The sequence below is a fragment of the Rhincodon typus genome, chromosome 5, assembly GCF_021869965.1.
Source record: "Rhincodon typus isolate 14 chromosome 5, sRhiTyp1.1, whole genome shotgun sequence".
Taxonomy (NCBI): domain Eukaryota; kingdom Metazoa; phylum Chordata; class Chondrichthyes; order Orectolobiformes; family Rhincodontidae; genus Rhincodon; species Rhincodon typus.
In genome coordinates, this window is record NC_063336.1 from 19,333,325 (window position 1) to 19,356,563 (window position 23,239).

Sequence of the window (23,239 nt, forward strand, 5' to 3'; positions counted from 1 at the left end):
GGCCCGAAACGTCAGCCTCTCTGCTCCTATGATGCTGCTTGGCCTGCTGTGTTCATCCAGCCCTGCACCTTGTTGTCTCGGATTCTCCAGCATCTGCAGTTCCTACTATCACTAACACTGTAAATCAGACTGTATTGTGATTTTGGTCTAATATTTGGAAAGGCCTGTACAGCAGTTGTTCTCAATCAAAGGTCTATAGAATGGCAGCTGCACTCCACTCCCACCTCATATCAAGTCTTCTGTATAACTGTTGCTTTTAATAAACACGAATTCAAAGTTTTTAACCTGAATTGTATTGTTTTAGAGATGGGGGTTGACAGAAATCTCTAACACACAAGGTACAGCCAATACTAATTTCACTATTATGTCCAAACACCTTTCACCCAAAAATGCTGCCATTAGTTGAGCTTTGGTTTCTAAGAATCTCGAGTCTGCCTTTGAAAGTGAACTTTAGAGTTCAGCATGAATAAGAGGCAGGGAAGGAGCCTAAATTACAGCACACACTCTGGCATTGGAGTCTAGACCATAGCCATCTGAAATTATGATGATTGAGAGTTATTTTCAACTTAGATTTCGCAGGGTAATGAACCGTGTCTTTTTGCATTTTGTGGTTTGTATCAAATGTAAATAACTCACATTCCAACTCATTGAAGATTTTTGGAAACTTTGACCAATCTTGACACTCATCCATGAGACTTCAGTTCTGATGAAGAGTCATCTGGACTCAAAACGTTAGCTTGCTCTCTCTCTGTGGATGCTGTCTGACCTACTGTGATCTCCAACATTTGTTGTTTGATAACACAGTCACAACTAATGTCTGTGAGTTAATCCCAGGCATCATAAATGAAATAAATGTTGAATTAGACTCGGGAAAAAACTCAACGTTTAAGACTGAGATAGATAGGTTCTTGATTATCAAGGGGTTCAAGGATTATGGGGGGAAAGCGGGAGAATGGGGTTGAGGAACTTATCAGCCATGATTGAATGGCAGAGCAGACTTGATGGCCTGAATGGCCTAATTTTTGCTCCTATGTTTTATGGTCTTAGAGAAAGAGAGAAAAACAGAATGAAATATTTGCTTCCACAGCCACAATTCTGGATGAATAAGGGACAGGGGTTGATAAAGTCATTAAGGGATTAGAAAAGTTTAAATAAAAATATACTGACATTTCATAGTTTCCTGAAGGGCATTACTGGTAAGGAAAGAGTCAGCCAGATCCTTTTGTGAAGATGTGAGAATGTATTCGATCTGACCTGGGGGATCAGTCAGCATGATATTAACACCTACACCCAAAGTAAACCATAAGATCCATTGGAAAGAATTGCAGATCCTGAGCAGGAATCAGGTGAGCCTGTTGACAATTTCTTACAGAATTTTAAGTAACAAAAATAAATATGAGGAAACAGTTGAGGGGGTGGTTGATGATCTCATTGGGGATCTGAATACCCTATTGTATAGAAAAGCTCTTACTATGAAATTATGAGCTTAGCTTTTCCAGGGTGTAGCCAACACCAGCACGCAGAGAGCCACAAATAGATACATGATATGCCTAGCCTTCAAACAGTTGCTTGGTTGCACAGAACTTGAATAACTGCTGGAATAGGGAGACATCTTAACTGAAGATTTCTTTGTCTTGCGCTCATCAGGACAAGTGAGAGAACGTCAAATTTTGAATAATCAGGAAGACTTATACTGGGAGAAAAGGATGTTGATTGATTAACAAGTCCACTCTGATTGGCCCATACATTACCAGAAATACAACGATGGGGACCATTGACTCCTCAAACCCCTAGCTAATTCGAAGTACAATGGTTGAAGGTATATTCTCTGCAAACAAAAAAGGTACAAGATTCTCTGATCTTGTAGGAGAATGGTCAGTCCTGCCAGTACCAACATATCACAGGAATACTAAACCAAAATCCAAGACTTTTAAAATGCATAAATGCTGCAATTCCATTCTAACCTGTCCTACTACTCTGAATGCAAGCTTATAAACTTAGGCAAGTTTTGTATGGAAGATGCATCAAAGGTTCCCATAGATTTACAGAACAATTTGTATCAGAGATAAAATTAAGCATTCAAAATTATAAAGGTAACGAAAACAAAGTCAGGAATTGCTGGAGAAACTTCTCAGGTCTGGCAGCATCTGTGGAGAGAAAGCAGAGTTAATGTTTTGAGTCCAATGACCCTTCTTCAGAACTGGACTTCAACAGTTCTGAAGAGGGGTCACTGAACTCAAAAAGTTATTCTGCTTTCTCTCCACAGATGTTGCTGAGATTCTCCAGCAAATTCTGTTTCTGTTTCAGATTTCCAGCATTCACAGTTCTTTGTTTTGTAATTTAAAAACTACGACTAGAATGGCGGGACAGAAGGATGCTGCTAAGTCAGTAACCGAAAGGGATACTAAAAGAGCAAATTGCATATAAAAGCCTGCAAATTAGCAAAGCATTTTGCTGTTGCCTAGAAACCCAATAACAAACAGCCAGAAATCAAAGAAATGCTGCTGAAATGCTTCAAGCAATTGCCTCAATAACTTTGTTACAAACAGCCAGATGTCCCTAATGGCAAATCCATCTTTGCAATTTTCTAAATTGTCCTTAAAATGTACTTCCAAAGCTGCTCATCCTTCCGCTGCAGTTCATAGAGTGAAGGGAATAGTGATTTTGATTAAAACACTGTAGGCTGCAGTGGCTGAGTAGCTGAAAGCTTTGAATTTTTATACCAGGCTATGATCAGTAAGCCGTAGCTATGGCCAGTATTGCTGATCTGACCTGGATCACACTAGCGCTGGGAGAGGTGGCACCAGAACCATGCAATTACACAGATTCCAAGCTGGTTAGGAGATTTATTGGTGAAAAGACCCCCCTACACAGTGATAAGAATGGGTCTTGCACTTTCACTGTTGTACATGTCTATTGATTCATTGATAGATTGATTTATTGCTGTCATGTACTAAGTACAGTGAAAAGTTTTGTTCTGAGTGCAGTACAGGTAGATCATAACATACAAGGACATACAGATCATAGTGTGACTGAACAGAGTGAGGCTTACAGAGTTATGGCTGCACAAGTGTACAAAAGCAAGATCAGCATTAGATGTGAAATTTGACAGGTCCATTCAGCTGTCTAATAACAGTGGGCAAAAAGCTATTCTTGAGCCTGTTTGTACATATGTTTAAGCTTTTGTATCTTCTGCCTGACAGGAGAAGTTAGAAGGGATTATAATGGGGGTGGGAGGGGTCTTTGATAATGTTGGCTGCCTTTCCGAGACAATGAGAAGTGTAGATGGAGTCAATGGTTGAAAGGTTGGCTTGTGTCATGGTTTGAGCTATGTTCACAACTTTCTGTAGTTTCTTACAGTCCTGGGCAAAGCAGTGATGCACCCAGATAGAATGCTTTCTATGGCGTAACTGTAAAAGTTGGTGAGAGTCCTTTTGGACATGCTGATTTTCCTTAGCATCCTGAGGAAGAAGAGACGTTGTTATTGGAGGATGTGACAGCAGCTTACACCTGGTAAAACTTGATGTACTTGGAGGGAACAGGTGACACCGTATCTATGGTTGCCAAAGTTCACCATCACACGTCATGACGTAAACTCATTGACAGAGTTTATCAATTGTGTTGATTGGTTAACAATTCCATTGTCACTATATCATATGATGACCAAACTCACAGACGGTCAAGTACGTGGATCATTGGTCTTTTATTATCCAGCAATTACTATGCCCTTAGGAAGTCCCACACTGACTTTTGAACAGAGCTATATCACACCTAATTGGAATGGACAGATTTGCTTACTAGGAAGTGGGATAGTTTTTATTTATTCATGGATGTGGGTGTCGCTGGCCAGGCATGCATTAATTGCACATTCCTAGTTGCCGTGGAGAAGATGGTATTGAGCTGCCTCCTTGTACACCCACAATGCTGTTAGGAGGGTTCTTCCTGGATTTTGATCCAACAACAATAAAGGAATGGTGATTATAATTCCTTTTCAGGATAGTGGATGACTTGCAGCTAGTGGTGCCCCTATGTGTTTGCTGCCCTTGTCCTTCTAGGTGCTAGAGATCACCGGCTTGGAAGGTGCTGTCAAAGGAGCCTCAGTGGGTAACTGCAGTACATCTTGTAGATGGTACACACTGTGGCAATTGTGGTGGAGTGAGTGAAGGTGGTGGACTGCTCTGTGCTGGATGGTGTCAAGCTTCTTGAGTGTTATTGGAGCTGCACTCATCCAGGCAAGTGGGGAGTATTCCATCACACTCCTTATTTGTGCCTTGCAGATGGTGAACAGGCTTTGGGGAGTCAGGAGATGAGTTACTCACTACAGGATTCCTAGCCTCTGCTCTGTTCTTGTAGCCACTGTACTTAAATAGCCAGTCCAGTTTAGTTTCTGGTCAATGGTAACCCCAGGATGTTGGCAGTGAGGGATTCAACAATAGTAATGCCACTTAAAGGGGCAATGGTTAGATTCTCTGTTTTTGTAGATGATCAATGTCTGGCACTATAGTGACACAAATATGACTTGCCACTCATTAGCCCAAGTCTAGATGTTGTCATGTCTTGCTGCATATAGATACAGACTGCTTCAGTATCAGAGATAGCAGGAAATGCAGATGCTGGAGAATCCGAGACAACAAGGTGCAGAGCTGGATGAACACAGCAGGCCAAGCACCATCATCTGCTCCTATGATGCTGCTTGGCCTGCTGTGTTCATCCAGCTCTGCACCTTGTTGCTTCAGTATCTGAGGCTTTTTGGTTTACAATACTACAGAGTGAGTGCTATTTTCTGCATATCAACGTTTCTTAACATCATATTCGTTCTGATGACTCACAGATGTGATCAGAAGTCAGATAAATGCAACTTCTTCAACTTTTGTAAACATAGACAAATAAACATGATGGCACAGAAGAATGTCAAGTACCTGTGTTGTGTTGGATATGTTGAAAAGTCAAGGGTTAATAACCAAACTGAACCATATGAAGCAGATCAATGTAACATCTAGCTGCCAAAGATGCAGATGTAGTTGCTGACTGTAAGCCTGTGATTGGGAAGAGGATGGGAATATAGTGTTAAGCTTATCATGATCCTTTTGAGAACCCTTATTTTTGGCAAGGAAATCCATAACTAGAACATTGGCCATGAGTGATTCATGGAGAACTTTAATACATAGCGTGAAAAAAATTTAAGAGATATCTAGTGACCATAGTGTAGAGTGGATATCTGTTACAATTTGGTTAACAAGCTGTCCTTATAAAAGTTCAGAAGCAGCTAAATCATGAAATATGGGGTTATTTAAATGATGTTGGAGTCAGATGGACCTTTGGACTTCTATCAGTGAAATGAACTTTTGAAGATGTAGAAGGGTTTCAAGGGATTGTTCAGTATTTGCTGAATGAGCAACCAGATGCCACAGTATCACTGTCTAATCTGGTCCCCTATACTGCGGTCTACTCCATATAATCAACTGTTTCATATTTACTCAAAGCATCTGCAAGTATCACAGAGGGAAGGGAAGCAAAACACTGTAGTTGTTGGAAATCCAAAAATTAGCAGAAAATGTTGGAAAATTCTTTGCTGGCCAGTTTGACAATTAACTCTTAACACAGTGCAGGAGCAATGGCCCCAGTCCAAATGTCTTCTTCCTGTGTTGTAATATCTAAAGGGAAAATAACAAATGATGAGTGAAAGAAGTTACATTGACGTAATTCCTAATCACGTCCACAGGACATGGAAAGCATGCCATGACCAATTACTTGTGAGTGACTTGTTATTTGGACTTAAGCCAGTGTTTACTGTTTTTTTAAACCTTTCATCATTTGAAGTGTTTTTTCACCATTTTTATCTCTACGATTTGAAACAGCTGGGCTTGTGGGCTTAGAATGGCCATAAACTTTACTTAATGTAAAAGTAAATGACACCGAGATTCCCATATTTAGGATTTTATGGCCATGTAGCATTTGCAAGTTGATGTAGACCATTTTGTAGGTAAGATATTTGTGGCAAGGTTATGGTCTGTAACTTTTACAGCAATTTTCACATTTGTTCAGGCGCTTTTAATGAAATTCCTTTATTATCATCTGTAACCAAGGAATGACCTTGCACCATGCACTTTGAAGCAATATTCACAGAGTAGTGGATAATAGGCAATGTTATTCGAAATGGTTACAATATATGACAAGTACCCAGACTAAAGACAAATTCTTGAGTTCCCCTAAAAGACATTAAGTTCAGCCTTATTTCTATTCTCGTACATTGTGTTTATTTTTGAATGTTTGCAGTGTGCAATCATTTTCATTCCCAAATGATAAGAAATTAATCCTTTATGACAGGGTCAAAAGAATAAGTTTTAAATTAATGTTGGAAGAATAGAGTGAATCTTCACATTTTAAATGAATTAATAGTTTTGTTAAAGCAGAGGAATGCCAGACAACAACGTGATGCCAATATCATCAATGGTACTTTTCAGCCCAGTGTTTAAGGCTTTGCCTGCTTTCTAATCAAAAGTAGGTCTGACTTGCAGCCACATTGTCCAGCACAAGGTCCCAAATCTATTCCAGCCAGAATGTAGCTTGAACCCCCTCATGCTGTTGGCACTGATCTGAGCCCCACCCTCTATCTAAGGCATGTGAGTTGCTGTGGCCCAATGCATGCATGTTGTAGTCTGGAGCAATGGATAGTGCTGGGATGGTGAAAGCACATGTTTCTCTCCATCACACTGTTACTCACATGTCTGTTATACTCTTACTGCCTACCATTGGAATGTATTGGACGGATTTAAGAATTGGTGCTTAACCTGTTTGGCCACCTTATGGATTATGGTCCACTTCCTTGGCCATCAAATCCTGGAGTGGGACTTGAACCCAAAACTCCTGGCTCAGATGCTTGGACTTTACTGATGCAGATAACAAACTCTTCATTTAAGCTTTAGTGATGTTTGAATGATTAGATCATTTAAGCTTTAGCGATGTTTGAATGATTAGATCTTTGAAGTGCACATAAATTTGGATTACTGAAGGTGAAGCTAATATTTAGGGATGACCTTGCACCAAAGCATAGAAATAAAGAAAACTGGATCAGGAGTAGGCTATTCGGCCCTTCAATACGGCACCCCCATTCAATATGATCAGGGCTGATCATCCAACTCAGTACCCTGTCGCCCCCTCTTTTCTCCCCGTACCCTTTGAGTCCTTTAGCCCTAAGAACTATATTTAACTCCTTCCTCAAAACATCCAGTGTTTTGGTCTCAAATCCTTTCTGTGGCATTCCACAGGCTCACTGCTCTCTGAGTGAAGCAATTTCTCCTCATCTCAGTCCTAAATGGCCTACTCCATATTGTTTGACCGTGACCCTTGGTTCTGGACTTCCAGTAATCGGGAACAGCGTTCCTTTTTTTGCCCTGACTAGTCCTGTTAGAATTTTATAGGTTTCTATGAGGTCCCCCTCATTCTTCTAAACCCCAGTGAATATTATTCTTAACCGATCCAGTCTCTCCCCACACTCAGTTCTGCCATTCCTGAATTATTTAGAATAGAATCCCTACAATGTGGAAGCAGACCATTCGGCCCATCGAGTCCACACTGAACCTCCAAAAAGCATCCCACCCAGTCCCAACCCTCCAGCCTATCCCTGTAACCCTGCGTTTCCCGTGGCTAACCCACTTAACTGCACATCTCTGGACACTGTGGCACTTTAGCATGGCCAATCCACTTACCTTGCACATCTTTAGACTGTGGGAAGAAACTGGAGCATCCAGAGGAAATCCATGCAGACACAGGAAGAAGGTGCAAGCTTCACATAGACAGTCGCCCAAGATTAGAATCAAACCTGGGACGCTGGTGTTGTGAGGCAGCAGTACTAACCACTGAGTCACCGTACCACATTATGTTTTAATGATATTCAGTTCTCCTAAACTCTCACGAAGCTGCTTAAAAATAAAAATGATAAGAGTTTCATTAACAGTACAACACTGTTGATCTCCATGCAGTTAATCTGGGAAATCTATGTTACATACTTGGCTGCAAAACAATTTGGGACAGGATCAAATGCTATCTAGAGATAGTTCAGTTGTGGGTACAGAAAATGTGCTAAAAGTTAGAATTAATGTAAGGGTATAATGTAGAACTGCTCAGTTCACAAGGTAACATCACATTGCTAGATTAGATTCACAGAGCAAAGAAGTACACCCTGTGAATGTATCCAGGTCTACACAATTAATTACGTGTTCTTTATTTAAAATCTATTTCTGAGACAGATTGTGTCTAATTGTAAATACATGAGCTGCAGTAGGTCACTGAGCAAGATCATGGTTTATTTTATACTGCAACTCCCTGATCCCGCCAGGGCCACTCAGCTCTTGACCTCAGTATAACCTTGGTTCAAACATGGACAAAAGAGCTAAATTCCAGAGGTGAGGTGCCCTTGACACCACTGGCAGCATTCAATAAAATGTGTCATCAGCGAACCCGAGCAAAACTGGAGCCAATGGAAATTTGGGAAAACTCACCACAGTTGGAGTCATGCCTGGCACAAAGGAAGGTGGTTGCCATTGTAGGAGGTCAGTCATCTCAGCTCTAGGACATCTCTGCAGGAGTTCCTCAGGGGAGTGTCCTAGGCCCAAATACTTTCAGCTACTTCATTAATAACCATCTCTCCATCATAAGGGCAGATTTGGATGGTAACAGAAACATAGAAATAGGAGGTGTAGGCCACTCAGCCCTTCAAATCTACTGTGCCACTCAATATGATTATGGCTGATCATCCAACTGTTCCCAATTTCTCCCCATATGCTTTGATCCCTTTAGCCCTAAGAAATATATCTATCCCCTTCTTGAAAATGTTCAATGTTTTGGCTTCAACTGCTTTCTGTGGTAGTGACTTCCGTTGGCTCACCATGCTCTGAGTGAATAAATTTCTCCTCTTCTTAGTCCTCAATAGCCTGCCCTAGATCCTCAAACCATGATCCCTTGTTTTAGACTCCATAGTCATCAGGACTATCCTGTGTTTATCCTGTCTTGTCCTGTTAGAATTTTATAATTTTCTTTGACATTCCCCCTCATTTTTCTAAACTCCAGTGAATATAGTCCAAACCAATCTAATTTCTCTTTATACATCAGTCCTGCCATCCTAGGAATCAGTCTGGTAAATCTTAGTTACACTCCCTCCATAGCCAGAACATCCTTCCTCAGATAAGAAGACCAAAACTGCGCACTGTACTCCGGGGTTAGTTCCACCAAGACCCTGTACCTTTGTAGCAAGATGTTCCTGCCCCTGGACTTGAACCCTCTCACTACAGAGGCCAACATACCATTTGCCTTCTTCACTGTTGGTGCACCTGCATGCTTACCTTCAGTGACTGACATACAAGGACACCCAGGTCTTGTTTCATCTCCCCCTTCCCCAAGCTGTCACCGCTCAGATAATAATCTGCCTTCTTGTTTCAGCCACCAAAGTAGACAACCACATATTATTCACACTATACTTCATTTGCCATCTATTCACCCATTTGCAGCTCCTCAGAGGCTGAAGCAGTCCATGCCCATATGCAGCAAGCCATGAACAATATCCAGGTAAGTAGTCGCACTACCTGACTACCAGGCATCGCCAACAAGAGAGAATCTGACCACTGCCTCTTGATATTCAATAATGTCACCATTCCTGAATTCCCACTATTAGAGCGGTAGTTACCACTGATCAGAAACTGAACTGGATTTACCATTTAGGTACTGTGGCTACAAGAGCAGGTCAGAGGCTAGGAATTCCCTGGTGATTAACTCACTTCCTAACTCACCAAAGCCTGTCCACCGTTTACAACTCACAAGTCAGGAGTGAACATAAGAACTTGGAACAGCTCCTCAAGCCTGATCTGCCATTTAATACAATCATAGCTAATTCCATCTCAGCCTCAACTGCACTTTCCTGCCTGATCTCCATAACCCTTTACTAATTAAAAATCTGTCTATATCCTCCTTAAATGTACTTAATATCCCAGCATTCACCACACTCTCACAGAATCCCTACAGGGTGGAAGTAGGTCATTCAGCCCATCTGGTCCACACCTGCCTGCTGAAGTGCATCTCACCCAGACCCTCCCCTACCCAACCCAACCTCTGCATTTCCCATGACCAATCCACCTAAGCTGTACATCTTTGGAATGTGGAGAAGACTCACACAGACATGGGGAGAAGGGTAAACTCCACACATACAGTCGCCTGAGGCAGGAATCGAACCCAGGTCCCTGGCACTGTGAGGCAGCAGTGCTAACCACTGAGCCACTCTTCCATCCACTCTGGGGGTGTGAGTTCCACAGATTCACAACCCTTTGAGAGAAATAATTTCTTCTCAACTCTGTTTTAAATCTACCATCCCACTTGCAGATCCATCAACTTTCAAGATGCTCAATGCCACCCAAGATGGGCAGCCTAGTTAATTGGCACTCTATCCACCATCTTAAACATTCTCTCCCTTCACCACTATACATAGTGCCAGCAGTGTGATATCTACAGCTATGCAGCTACTCACCAAAGCTCTTTTTAATAACACTTTCCACACTCTCATCTCTTTCAGCAAGAAGGGCAAAAGTAGCAGAAACATGAGAACATCTGCAAGTTCCCTTCCAAGCCACACATCAGCCTGACTTTGTCATATATTGCTCTTCCTTCACTATCATTAGGTTAAAATCCTGGAACTCCCTTGCCAATAGCCCAGTGGGTGTCTCTAACCCCTGCTCCTATGATTACAGTAGTTCAAGAAGACAGTTCACCAAATCTTCTTGAGAGCAATTAGGAATGGACGATAAATATTGGCACTGCCGTCAATGTCTACATCCTGTGAATGACTGAGAAATTTCCACCTCCTATTCTATGCTATGTTCCTTGGTGCCTTATCAGTATCTGTCTTGAAGTTATTTGACAACTGAATATCCACATCCCTTTGGTAGAGGCAATTCCAAAGATTCACAATCTTCCTGAAATTCTCCTCAGTACTAAATGAGCAGCTCTCTAATTCTGACACCATGTTCCCCTATTTGTAGACTCTCTATGCTGTGGAAACATCCCCCCAACATTTTTTCCATCAACCCCATTTCATAATCATTGTTGGCTTTGCTCAATCCACTATGCCCTATTACTGTATCCCTAATAAATTGATTCCAACATTTTCCCTACCACCGATGTCTGGCTAACTGACCTGTTATTCCCAGTTTTCTCTCTCCCTCCTTTCTTAAAAAGCTGATTTACATTTGCTATCTTCCAATCCTGGGAGACCATTCTAAAATCCAAGGAATTCTAGAAGATCAAAGCCACCACACCTACTTTCTCTGTAACCACCTCTTTTAAACCCTAGAGCTCTGGGCACAGATGCATTATCATTGGATTTGTCAGCTTCGTCACATTCACTTGTACAGCATGACATTTCTTGACAAATAGTTGGCTTCACCAGACCTTTAGTTTTCCCATGATCTTTGAAATTATTTTTCTGTCTTCTACTTTGAAGACAGATACCATTTTCTGTGTGTATTCCCTTATTTCTCAATATAATTTCTCCTGCCTCTATTTCCAGGGGAACCACATTTATTTTTGCCAAACACTTCCTTTTTTCCACATCGATCAAAGCATTTAACATCTGTTGTTCTACCTTTGACCAGTCACTTTGTTTTCTCCATCAATGTATTGGTCCTCCTTTACTCAATGCTACACTCCTCCTAATACTTAGATATTTTGTGCTTTTCAGCAACATTTTCAGCTTCTTGCTTTAACACAATATTCTCTTTAACTTCTCTCATTAGCCGTAGATAGGCCAATTTTCTCATGAGGTTTTATTCTTCAAAGAAGGGTATATTCATTGCAAATTGTGAATTGTTTTAATGCTTGTCACTTCTTGCCTACAGTCTTACCTTAATCTTGTGTCCCAATTTGTCTCAGCCAATTTACTCCTCATACCTAAAACACACAAAGGACATTGGATGCTGGTGATCTGAAATGAAAACAGAAAATACCAGAAAAACGTCAGGCAGCAGCCCTCAGATCTATGGAGCTTGTTTTATTCAGGTTTAGGATTTAATTTGGTCACCATCAAGCTCAATGTAATAGCATACATATAAAAATAATATGATCACTCTTTCCCAGAGGCTGCGTTCGGACAAAATGGTTACTGAATCCCTCCTCACTCAGCAAACTTTAAAAACACCAGGCAATTTTTTGTTACACTTAGGGTAGTTTGCGTGTGGAATAAACTTCCTGAGGAAGTGGTGGAAGAAGGTTTAATTACAAGTTTTAAAGACATTTGGATAGGTTCATGAGTAGGTAAGGTTTGGAGGGATATGTGCCAGGAGCAGGCAAGTGGGACTAGATTAGTTTGGGATCATGTTTGGCATAGTCTGGTTGGACTGAACGGTCTGTTTCCTTATGACTCTCTAACAATGCCAGACTGAACACTGTATGTGAAATGGGCAATATTGACTCGGCAGTGATTATACATCTCTCTGATTTCCCTTTTGCCAATTACTTATGCAAAAAGGAAAATTGAGCCTGCTGCAGTTGGACAGTTAGTTCAACCATTGCCCCGCAGTTAAAATTACCTCCCTAACTTAGTTTGAAACACAAAAATATAGTTTGCTGGAAAATACGTTCAATACCATTTTCGTTGATTTTGGGAGAGAGAGAAAACACCTTCGATGCACTTTCGATCAGCGATTTCTGAAAGCGCTCCGAATGCCTAGTGTGCATTTTTGGAATTGCTCCCTGTCTCTCTCTCTTTCCAGCGATGCTGCCAGTCCCTACCGGGTTACAGTCCTTTCTCCCTTTGTTTCCACCACCCACCTTCCGGATCTGCCAGGATGGGAGCTCAGGCTGGAATGTGTTCCTTCGATCACCGTGAGACTGGAGAGAGAGGCTGAGCGAGCGGGAGTGGGGAGAGGGAGGCGCAAGGACTAGTCCAGGGAGCTGTCACTTAGACACAAGCAGGGAGAGAGAGAGAGGGGGAAAAGGAGACAAGGAAGGGAATCAATGATCCTCTCCTGGAAAGCCTCAATCAGCATCAACTCAGGAAACAGGTAAGAGATAGAAGTTGGGCTGGTTGCTTCCGTGCAACTGAAATCCGATTTACTTTTTAAATCTTACCTCGTGGACTGCAAATTACTGTAAGTTAGGCAATCCTAACTAAACTAATACAGGTGCCAGTGTCATGGTTGTGGCGGGGATGGGTGTGTGGAAGCGATTTGTACGCTTTTTGGGTGAGTTTTGGGCGTGTTTTATTTCTGGTGCATGTCTCAGAGTCAGACTTGTACCCAGGTCTGTGCGTGTGAGTCAGAGAGAGAAAGGGACTCCCTCTCTCATACCGGGGCAGCTCCATCTCGCACATTTCCAAACTTGAGCAGCGAGACAGTGAGTTCAAAGGATCCCACCTTAGCCAGGACCCTCATTCTGGGTTCGTTAGCTCTTGCTCCGGCTGTCACGGTGCATCCATAGCTAGAGGCTGCTTGTCTCTCGCCACCTCCTGTGTATTCTCTGTGACACGGCTGCACACAGTCAGGAAGGCATTAGCCTGAGTTGGCCCTGGACAGCGAGTTCCCCTTATCTGGTTATGTTCCTCCTGATTCTGGCTGTCCTTTCGAAGGGTCAACTTGTGTAGGATCCTGGATCCTACAGCTCACCCCTAAACCTCCATCGAAATGGACCCAGGGTTCCTACAACATTGTTCAACCAAAGACAAACTGAAATGACGCCAACTGTCCCCTTTTTCATTAAAGCCCGTTTTTAATATGGCATTTGTTAACACGACACAGATACAGGTTTGTCAATGAAAACAGTTCTGCACTCCACTGGACTTGATTTCTCCTGGTTTACGTACAGAGTCATAGAGCTGTACAGCACAGAAACGGACGCTTCGGTCCAACTCGTCCATGCTGACCAGATATCTTAAATTAATCTAGTCCCATTTCGCCCGTATCCCTCCATAAACCCTTTGTACGAGCAAATTACTACAAGATATGGAATCGGTACTGAAAACAAAAAATGCTGTAGATCACATCGGGTCAGACAGCATGCATGGACAGAGAGCAAGCTAACGTTTCGAGGCTAGATGACTCTTCATCAGAGCTTCAGCTGATGAAGAAAGATTTGGACTCGAAACGTTAGTTTGCTTTCTCTCAATGGATGCTGTCTGACCCGCTGTGATCTCCAGCATTTTTTGTTTTCAGTCCCTCTAATCCCTTCCTATTCATGTACCCATCCAGATACGTTTTAAATGTAATTGTACCCGCCTCCACTGCTTCCTGTGGCAGCTCCATACCCTTAGAGATGCCAAGTTATAGCCACTGGCTCTGTTGCTTTTCCTGAAATTAATTGTTTAAACTGTTTGTCAGAGTTCCTCACAAGAGCTGAGATTTTAATACCTGTGTGGCACATTTCAATCCTCATTCTCCACTCTTGGCCAGTCCCGAGTGTGTCTGGAGAGTTCAGACCATTTCCAATCTTCAAAATATTGGCAGAAACATTTGTTCTTTGAAATATTATATCCTCCAGATTTGCCCCTGCTAAAATGATTGTGGTGCTTTTAAGGCATTCCAAGTTTTGTTTCCATTATTTGTTGGTGGGATGTTGGTGTCTCTGATGAGTCAAGCATTTGTTGCTGGCTCTGAATAACCTTTCACCTGAATGGCTCGGGAGGTCACTTTTTTATTTCAAAACATACTTTATTCATAAAAACTGCATATACATATAGTCACTAAAGCAGTTTGGTTTTGTACAGGTAGCATATGAAGAAGACAAACAAACCTTGGAGTTTGACTGTATCCAACAATCAACCCAAAGGCATCTCTTACTTGTATTTGCATATATTTGAGGCACTGGGAGAGTTTGATAACTGAACAGACTCCCACTGCGAAGCCTCTTCTAAGGATGCCTAACCTGAAGAAGTTACCCTCCTCCCTCCGGACAAACCTCAAGGGATCTCTCTCCCACTGCACTTCTATCCGCCTCCCACTCTCTCCCTATTTATTTCAAAACCCCCTTACCCTCCCCCTTTTCTGATGAAGGGTCTAGGCCCGAAACGTCAGCCTCTCTGCTCCTATGATGCTGCTTGGCCTGCTGTGTTCATCCAGCCCTGCACCTTGTTGTCTCGGATTCTCCAGCATCTGCAGTTCCTACTATCTCTGACTCCCATTTAACTCTGGCAGAAAGACCTCAGACAGTGGACTTTCCCCACTGCACCTTGGGTGGTCACTTGAAGAGTCAACATCTTATAATTAAGGATGCTCCATATAAACTTTGAGACAAAATCCAACTAGCTTCTAATCAACCTGCTCAGAAATGGTTATGACATATCTCTGGAGCAGATGAGACTTGAACCCAGGTCTCCTGGTTCAGGGGTAGGAACACTACCACTACACTATGAGAGCCCTCATTTGAAGAGTCAAGGGTATTGCTGTAGATTTGTATCACAGGTACATTGTTGTGGAATGAGATTTGCTGTAAGTCATGATGATACAGCTGTTTATATGACTGATATCAGGAAGAGAGAAGACAGAGAGAGCTAGATTTGGTAACCTACAGATGTAAATGAAAGAGTGTAACAGGACTTAAAGATTTGAAGAGCCTTACTTAGTTGTAAGGTGGAAACAGCTTCAGGTATGTGTATGTGCAGACACCCAAAGCCCAGACTAGTATCGCGTTGTGCAGCTCACACTGTTGGCTTAAAGGACAAGATACAGCATGGTGGTAGCACTCAGAGCTAATATGCAGAGCCAGAAACCTGACATGAAAAGAGGCTAAGGGACACAGCTGAAGAGGGAAGACTCCAGGGGCGGGACAGGACTTTAGAAAGTTTCAAAGGTGCTGCTGAGTATAATGCTGGAAGAGTCCAGTGGCAAGTCAAGACTTCAGAAGACATTGAGGGGAAACAAAAGATCTGGAAAAGGAGAAGACTTTGACTTGATTTGATTTGATTTTTTGTTGTTACATGTACCTAAGTACAGTGATAAGGTTTGTTTTGCGAGCAGTACAGGCAGTTGTTGCCAATTTTGCCAAACTATCTTCAGCAGACACCTAAGGCTTCAAACTACTTTGTTCAACTGAGATCCGCACACAGTTCTCCAATTTTCTGGGGAGTGTTTACTAGCCCTTAGCATCATTGTTATCAGTTCTGTCACAGGCAACATAACTCCAATTTTAATCATGCTGTCTACCTGAGACTTCAGTTTTCCCATCAAAAGATGAGGAATTTTCCTCAGAGTACAATAGCAGATGGGTCTAGAATCTTCTTGCAGAGAAATGTGATACTCTTGCTTCAGTTTACCTAAACTGTTGAATAGCTTTGCAAATTCTCATCAAGATTCTCTTCTGCATTTGTTCTGAAGTACAGTGTCCACTTTTTGTAAAGATGAATGCATGATTTACTGCTCAATAATGAGGTATTCTGAATCTTTTGCATTGTTTCACTGACATTTCATCCTTTAAGTAAACTTTGTGGTAATTTGCCCATGCGCTAGAACATGGCAAAATGAAAACGGAACCTAACAAAAGGATCAAGGACATGTCATAGGTGCCATAGAACAAAGATCTTACAAATGATGGGAAATGCCAATTATGTAGAACCATGATTGTTTTTCTGGGGCAATTATGGGAGCCTACTGCCTCGTGGTATTATCACTGAACTGTTCATCCAGAGACCTAGGTAATGTTCTGGGGACTTGCGTTCAAATTCTACCATGACTGATGTTAGAATTTGAATTCAGTAAAAATCTAGAATGAAGAGACTAATGAGGACCACAGATCCATTGTCAATTTTCCGAAAAACTCATTCGGTTTGCTTATGTCTTTTATGGAAGGAAACTGCCATCCTTACCTGGTCTGGCCTACATGTAACTCCAGACTCACAGCACATTGGTTGCCTGTCTTCTGGGCAATTAGGGATGGGCAATAAATACTGGCCTGAGATAACAAGGCGTAGAGCTGGATGAACACAGCAGGCCAAGCAGCATCAGAGGAGCAGGAAAGCTGACGTTTCGGGTCTGGACCCTTCTTCAGAAATGGGGGAGGGGAAGGGGATTCTGAAATAAATAGAGAGAGGGGGAGGCGGATGGAAGATGGATAAAGGAGCAGATAGGTGGAGAGGAGACAGACAAACCTGCTCCTCTGATGCTGCTTGGCCTGCTGTGTTCATCCAGCTCTACACCTTGTTATCTCAGATTCTCCAGCATCGGCAGTTCCTGTCTCTAAATACTGGCCTGACCTGTGACGGCCTCATTCCGTGAATGAATAAAAAAGTTGGCCAAGAGCAAGGCATCACTGTGGATTCAAGGAAGACAAGAGCAATCTTTTGGCTCGAAAGTGCATAAATGACATATACATGGCAAATCAAGTTAATCCCCAAATTAGTCTATCTTACTTAATTCATAGAGAGCTTTTGAATAAAAGGCAGCTATAGTATTGGAGTCAAGAATGGATTGCAGCTTCTGAAACAATCAAAGAGAAGTTACTTTCCATTGAGGTTATAATGTGATAGATTCCAGGTTGTTCACTACAATAGCCACCGATGCATGTCCCCTGGGATGAAAAGCATTCCTCATTTAAATGAAACACTGGTCAAACACAAGCCTGTTTATTTTATGCCGACAGCTTTGGCAGGGACTGAACAGACCATAAAGTTTAGGAGTAGAATTCGACCATTCAGCCCATCGAGTCTGCTCCCCCATTTGAACATGGTTGACATGTTTATCAATTACATTCTCCTCCCTTCTCATAGAGTCATAGAGATATACAGCATGGAAACAGACCCTTCAAACCAACATGTCCATGTCAACTAGATATCCTAAATTAATTTAATGTGTGAAAATGTTGCCCCTTAGGTCTCTTTTATGTCTTTCCCATCTCACCTTAAACCCATGCCCTCTAGTTTTGGAATCCCCCACCCCGGGGAAAAGACCTCGCCTGCTTAAATAAAAACCAAAAGAACTGCGGATTCTGTAAATCAGAAACAAAAACAGAAGTTGTTGGAAAGTTGCCTAGGCTATTTACACGATTTATGTCCCTCATGATTTTATAAACCTCTATAAGGTCACCCCTCAGCATCCAACACTCCAGGGAAAATAGCTCCAGCCTATTTATCCTCTCCCTATAGCGTAAACCCTCTAACCCTGGCAACATCCTCATAAATCTTTTCTGAATTGTTTCTAGTTTTACAACATTCTTCCTATAGGAGGGAGACTAGAATTGCACGCAATTCTCCAAAAGTGGCCAAAACATTATCATGTACAACCTCTGTGTAAACCCTTGATCCATTTCCCAGTCAAGAACCGATCAATCTCTGTCTTAAATACACTCAATGACTTGGCCACCACAGCCCTTTGCAGCAATGAATTCCACAGATTAACCACCATCTGGCTGAAGAAATTTCTCCTCATCTTAGTTCTAAAGGGTCATCCCTTCACCCTGAGGCTGTGCCCTTGGGTCCTAGTCTCTCTTACTACTGGAAACATCTTCTCCACATCCAACGTATCCAGGCCCCTCAGTATTCTGTAAGGTTCAGTCAGATCCCCCCGCCATCCTTCTAAATGCTATTGAGTACAGACCAAAGTCCTCAATCGCTCCTCAGACAACAAGCCTTACATCCACGGGATCATTCTTGTGAACGTCCTCTGGTCCTTCCCAATGCCAGCGCATCCTTTATTAGATACGGAGCCCAAAACTGCTCACAATATCCCAAATTGCCTGTTCCCCTGAGTTCTACCATAAGCTGCTCCAAAAAAACCATCTTGCAGACATTCCATGAATTCCTTTTCTTGAGATCCACCCAACCTGATTTTCCCAGTCCACCCCTGCATGATTATTGCAGTTGTGCCTTTCCTACATGCCTTTTCTATCTCCTGATTTATTTTTTTCCCCACATTCTGACTACTGCTAGGAGGCCTGTACACAACTCCCATCAGGGTCTTTTTTCCTTTGCGGTTCCTCATTCTACCTATACAGATCCTACAACTTCCAACTCTATATCACGTCTTTCAGTTGATTTAATTTCACTTCTTACTAACGAGGCAACCCCACCCTCTCCAACCGTCTGTGTGTCCTATCAACAGGACATGTATCCTTGGATATTTAGTTTCCAGCCCTGATCCTCTTGCAGCTAACACATAATCATAGAGAAGGAAGCATCAGCAACTCCATTGGAAAGTGAAGGATTTGCAAGCTACCTCTCAGGGCTGAGATCGCTGAGATGGAGCAAAGGTTTTGGTAACATTATTGGGACTGAAAGACATCTCAAAGACGATTCGACACATCTGAAGATTCAGGCTTCGGCTGATGAGTTACAACTGTGGAATAATCAATGTTCCAGGCAAGACACAAAGTAATGACAAATACACTCTGGAGAGCAGCAGCAGGTCAAGGAGAGAAAGATCTTCATTTATGAAGAGCTTGTAACTAATTTAGTGGTAACTTAGAGCAAGCTCAGACAAATTTGTGCAGTTCAAAAATCCGACAGGGAATGCACAAAGACCAGATAACTCTGTCTGCGAGGAGGATCACAACATAATCCAGCAGACAAAGTTACCACGCACAGAAACAACACTTGACAATAGTGGAAGAGTGACCAAAAACTCTTATTGTTTGCTGTGGTTGGTTCCCTTGCCGAGCTGGATCGTAAGTTCGCAGACTTTTCATTACCCTGCTGGGTAACGTCATCTGGGTAACGAAACGTGTGCAAACTAACGAACCAGCTCGGCAAGCGAACCAACCGCAGCATCCACAACCCGCGCTAGATATTCACTCAAGAACCTTAGTCTCTTATTGTTTATTTAAATGTATAGAATGGTTGTCCCAAGGTTGATGCAAGGAGAAATCCAACTCAACCTTCATGGGTGAGATCTAGGAATCATAAAGCACAGGACAAGAGCACAGCAATCAGCACTACAATAGATATACAGGATACGTTTTGTTGGGTCAAATATGAGCCATGCACATCCAAGTGCCTCAAGATTTCCAGACAGGCCATGGGAAAGGCTAGCTATGGATTTGTTTGATTTTACAGCAAAAAGCGTATTTAGTCTTAGTATTTTCTTAAAAATTCATTTATGGATGTGGTCATCATATGGCAGATTTACTTAACCCTGAAGGGCATTAGCGAGCAAGATGAGTTTTTCTTGACAGTTAGCAATGATTATCATTAGATTGTTATTTCCAGGTTATTTGCAGAACATTACCTGGGTCTCTGGATTAATAGTCTAGCAATTATTCAAGGTAGATTGAAGTGGCAAGACTTCATACAACCACAGCACACTCAGCAATCAGAGCACATTGGTGAAAGATGGTTTCCCCAAAGAGACTTATTAAACAATGGACATTCATGCAGGAGCAAGGAAATCTGCTGCTGGAGGCAGGTATTGACCAGTTGATGAGTTTTCTGCACCCGTCATTGGTTGAACGATGAGGCAGAAAGAACAATTAAAACAGTGATGTCTCTGACTGTTGCATAAGAATCCAAACTGGGAAATGAGCTCGGCACAATTACAGGACAACACTATTGATTAAGGGAGGAAATTAAAAAGCTAGGCTAGTTTTAGAGCATTGCCTCAAGCCGAATGAACCTCTCAAGACCATAAAAAGGTAAAACAACTGGAGAAACCAGCTGCAGAAAGCAGTAGAGGTGGCTCAGCTCTAGAGCACGGTCAAAATGCACTCAATCTTAATCAGATATTCAGTCCTGGCTTTAAGGGACAGGATGTCAGAAGCCACAGTATTCAGGCAAACAGATCAACTGAGACCTTGTGCTGTCGGCGCGCCTGAAGGGACATTTGAGGAGAAACAGGAAGACATTGAGCTTACATGGAGCCATGAAGTGAAGCCGAGTCTGAATATCAGGATGCAAACGGCCACACCTAATCTGATTCAGACAGTGTACAGAAGGGAACAACAATTGCAGACAAAGGATAATACCAAAACCCTACCATTGAATTCAAACCAGGTCAGGACATTGTGTGTGTGTGCGTGTGTGTATGTGTGTGTGTGTGCGTGTGTGTTTGTGTGTGCGTGTGTGTTTGTGTGTGCGTGTGTGTGTTTGTGTGTGCGTGTGTGTGTGTGTGTGTGTGTGCGTGTGTGTTTGTGTGTGCGTGTGCGTGTGTGCGTGTGTGTTTGTGTGTGCGTGTGTGTGCGTGTGTGTGTGTGTTTGTGTGTGTGTGTTTGTGTGTGTGTTTGTGTGTGCGTGTGTGTGTGTGTGTGTTTGTGTGTGTGTTTGTGTGTGTGTGTTTGTGTGGGGTGGGAAAGTCGAGGTAGGTGATTGGAGAGATGTGAGATGGCTGCAGTAGAGGTGTAGAGCCAGCAAGCTTTGCTGTTGGCCTCAGAGACCTCCAAGATAATCTTCTGGTCTAGGGTCCACACCATGGAGTGGGCTGAAATGTGCTCGCGTTTCTTCTTCCAGAAGGTGCGCAGGGAGAGCTCTGTGATCAGCTGCCTGAATGAAGAAAATGGCTTCGTAATGTCATCTCAGCCTGACACCATGAGGATCAGCAAATCCTTTTATGCCAGACTGTATGACAGGAAGCCCACAGGCAGAGCAACCTCCTAGTCATTCCTGTCCTCTATCAGAGGACAGCACACAGGAGAAGCTGGATCAGCCGTTATCTCTGGATGAGCTGACCAAGGCCCTCGAGTCCTTAGAAAAGAATAAAACTCCCCAAAGTGACGGCATACTGACCGAGCTGTATTCCACTCTGTGGGACTTGATTTGCCAGGACCTGCTGGAGGTGTACGACATTATGCTTCTTTTGATTAATTAAGTCTTTGATTTTTTGCCACGTACCGAAGTACAGTGAAAAGCTTTGTTTATGAGCAATGCAGACAGATCACAATAAGCAAGGATGTACAGATCAAAAAGACATAGACACAGGCATCTGGCTGGGAGCATATGCAAATCCATGAGGAAAGGTATCATCAACCTCATCTACAAGGGAAGGGGGAGAGGGAGGAAATTAGGAATTGGTGACCAATTTCACCTCTGAGTGCAGGTTATAAAGTCTTGTCTAAGGTCAGTGCCAACCAGGTCAGGTTTGCCCTGGGATCAGTGATCCACCCAAACCAAATCTGTGCTGTACCAGGCAAGACGATCTCTGAGAACCTCTCACTCCTCAGGGATACGATCGCCAACATGCAGGAAAGAGGGGTGTGCACCTACCTCATCAGCCTGGACCAGGAGAAGGCCTTTGACAGGATATCACATGTGGGGTATACTGTCTGAAATGGGCTTTGGGGAGGTAATCTGCAATTGGATCCGCTGTTCTGCACCAACATCATTAGCACAATCTCAATCAGGTGGGAATCACGAAGCTTCCCGATCAAGTCTGGAGTCAGTCAGAAGTCACACGATGCCAGGTTATCCCCCAACAGGTTTATTTGAAATCACAAGCTTTCAGAGCGCTGCTACCTGACCGGTCCACCCCAGTCCAACACCGGCACCTCCATATCAAGACCTGGAGTCAGGCAGGCCTGCCCACTCTCTCCTGCCTTGTGTGTTGTATAGAGCCCTTTGCTGAGTCCATCAGGAAGGATGCAAGCAAGAGAGGGGTGACTATTCCAGGCAGCAGAGGCCAGCAGGTCAAGGCCTCCCTGTACATGGATGATGTTGCCGTTTTCTGCACAGTGTATAGATTCATAAGCATCTGAGATCAGTTCGAACTGGACTCAGGAGCCAACGCAGATTGAGGCAAGAGCGAGGCCATGTTCTTTGGGAACTGGGCCGACTGATCCTTCATTCCCTTCACTGTCAGGACAGATTACCAGAAGGTGCTGGGAATATGGTTCGGAGGGGCCAGGACGTGGATAAAATCTTGGGGGGTGCGCATTCCCAAAGTGAAGCAGAAACTGGTCTTTGGGAGCATGCTCCCTCTCCATTGCAGATAAAACCTGGTAATCAGGTGTGAGGCACTATCTCTGTTGTTGTAAGTGTTGCAGGTTTGGCCCATCCCCAAAACTGCGCTCTTTTAGTCACTCGAGCCATCTTCCATTTCATCTGGAAGCCTAAGATAGTTCAAGTCTGCAGGGACTCCATGTACAAAACTCTGGATAAGAGGGGGAAGAACATATCCAACATTGCCCTCATCCTGATGGTCACCAGTGTGTGCGGCTTTATCAAGCTGTGCATAGAACCTCGGTACACAAACACCAAGTGTCACTATGTAATGAAGTTCGACTTGTCCCCAGTGTTGTGAAGCATGGGACTGGTGTCGCTGCCACTAAATGCTCCATGTTGTTGGACCAT

The 23,239-nt window shown here is 43.0% G+C and overlaps 1 protein-coding gene and 1 long non-coding RNA gene across 7 annotated transcripts in view; one reads left to right on the plus strand and one right to left on the minus strand.

The window, feature by feature from the left end:
* The window catches only part of LOC125483170, a 26,434-nt gene extending 13,543 nt beyond the window's left edge, over nt 1–12,891 (minus strand). Inside the window, exons 1-3 of one of the 3 annotated variants that reach the window (XR_007262124.1) lie at nt 12,814–12,891; nt 11,889–11,968; nt 7,853–7,922 (exon numbers count right to left, since the gene is read on the minus strand). This is a non-coding gene — a long non-coding RNA (uncharacterized LOC125483170). Of the gene's footprint in view, nt 1–7,852; nt 7,923–11,888; nt 11,969–12,629 lie in introns of those variants that run through there. The other 2 variants (XR_007262123.1, XR_007262125.1) reach the window with 2 other exon arrangements.
* The window catches only part of LOC109922932 (probable G-protein coupled receptor 139), a 48,811-nt gene continuing 38,309 nt past the window's right edge, over nt 12,738–23,239 (plus strand). For all 4 annotated transcript variants that reach the window (XR_007262122.1, XM_048597198.1, XM_048597199.1 and 1 more), the window contains exon 1: nt 12,738–13,046. The gene's annotated coding sequence lies outside the window, so the exon portion shown is untranslated. The remainder of the gene's footprint in view (nt 13,047–23,239) is intronic.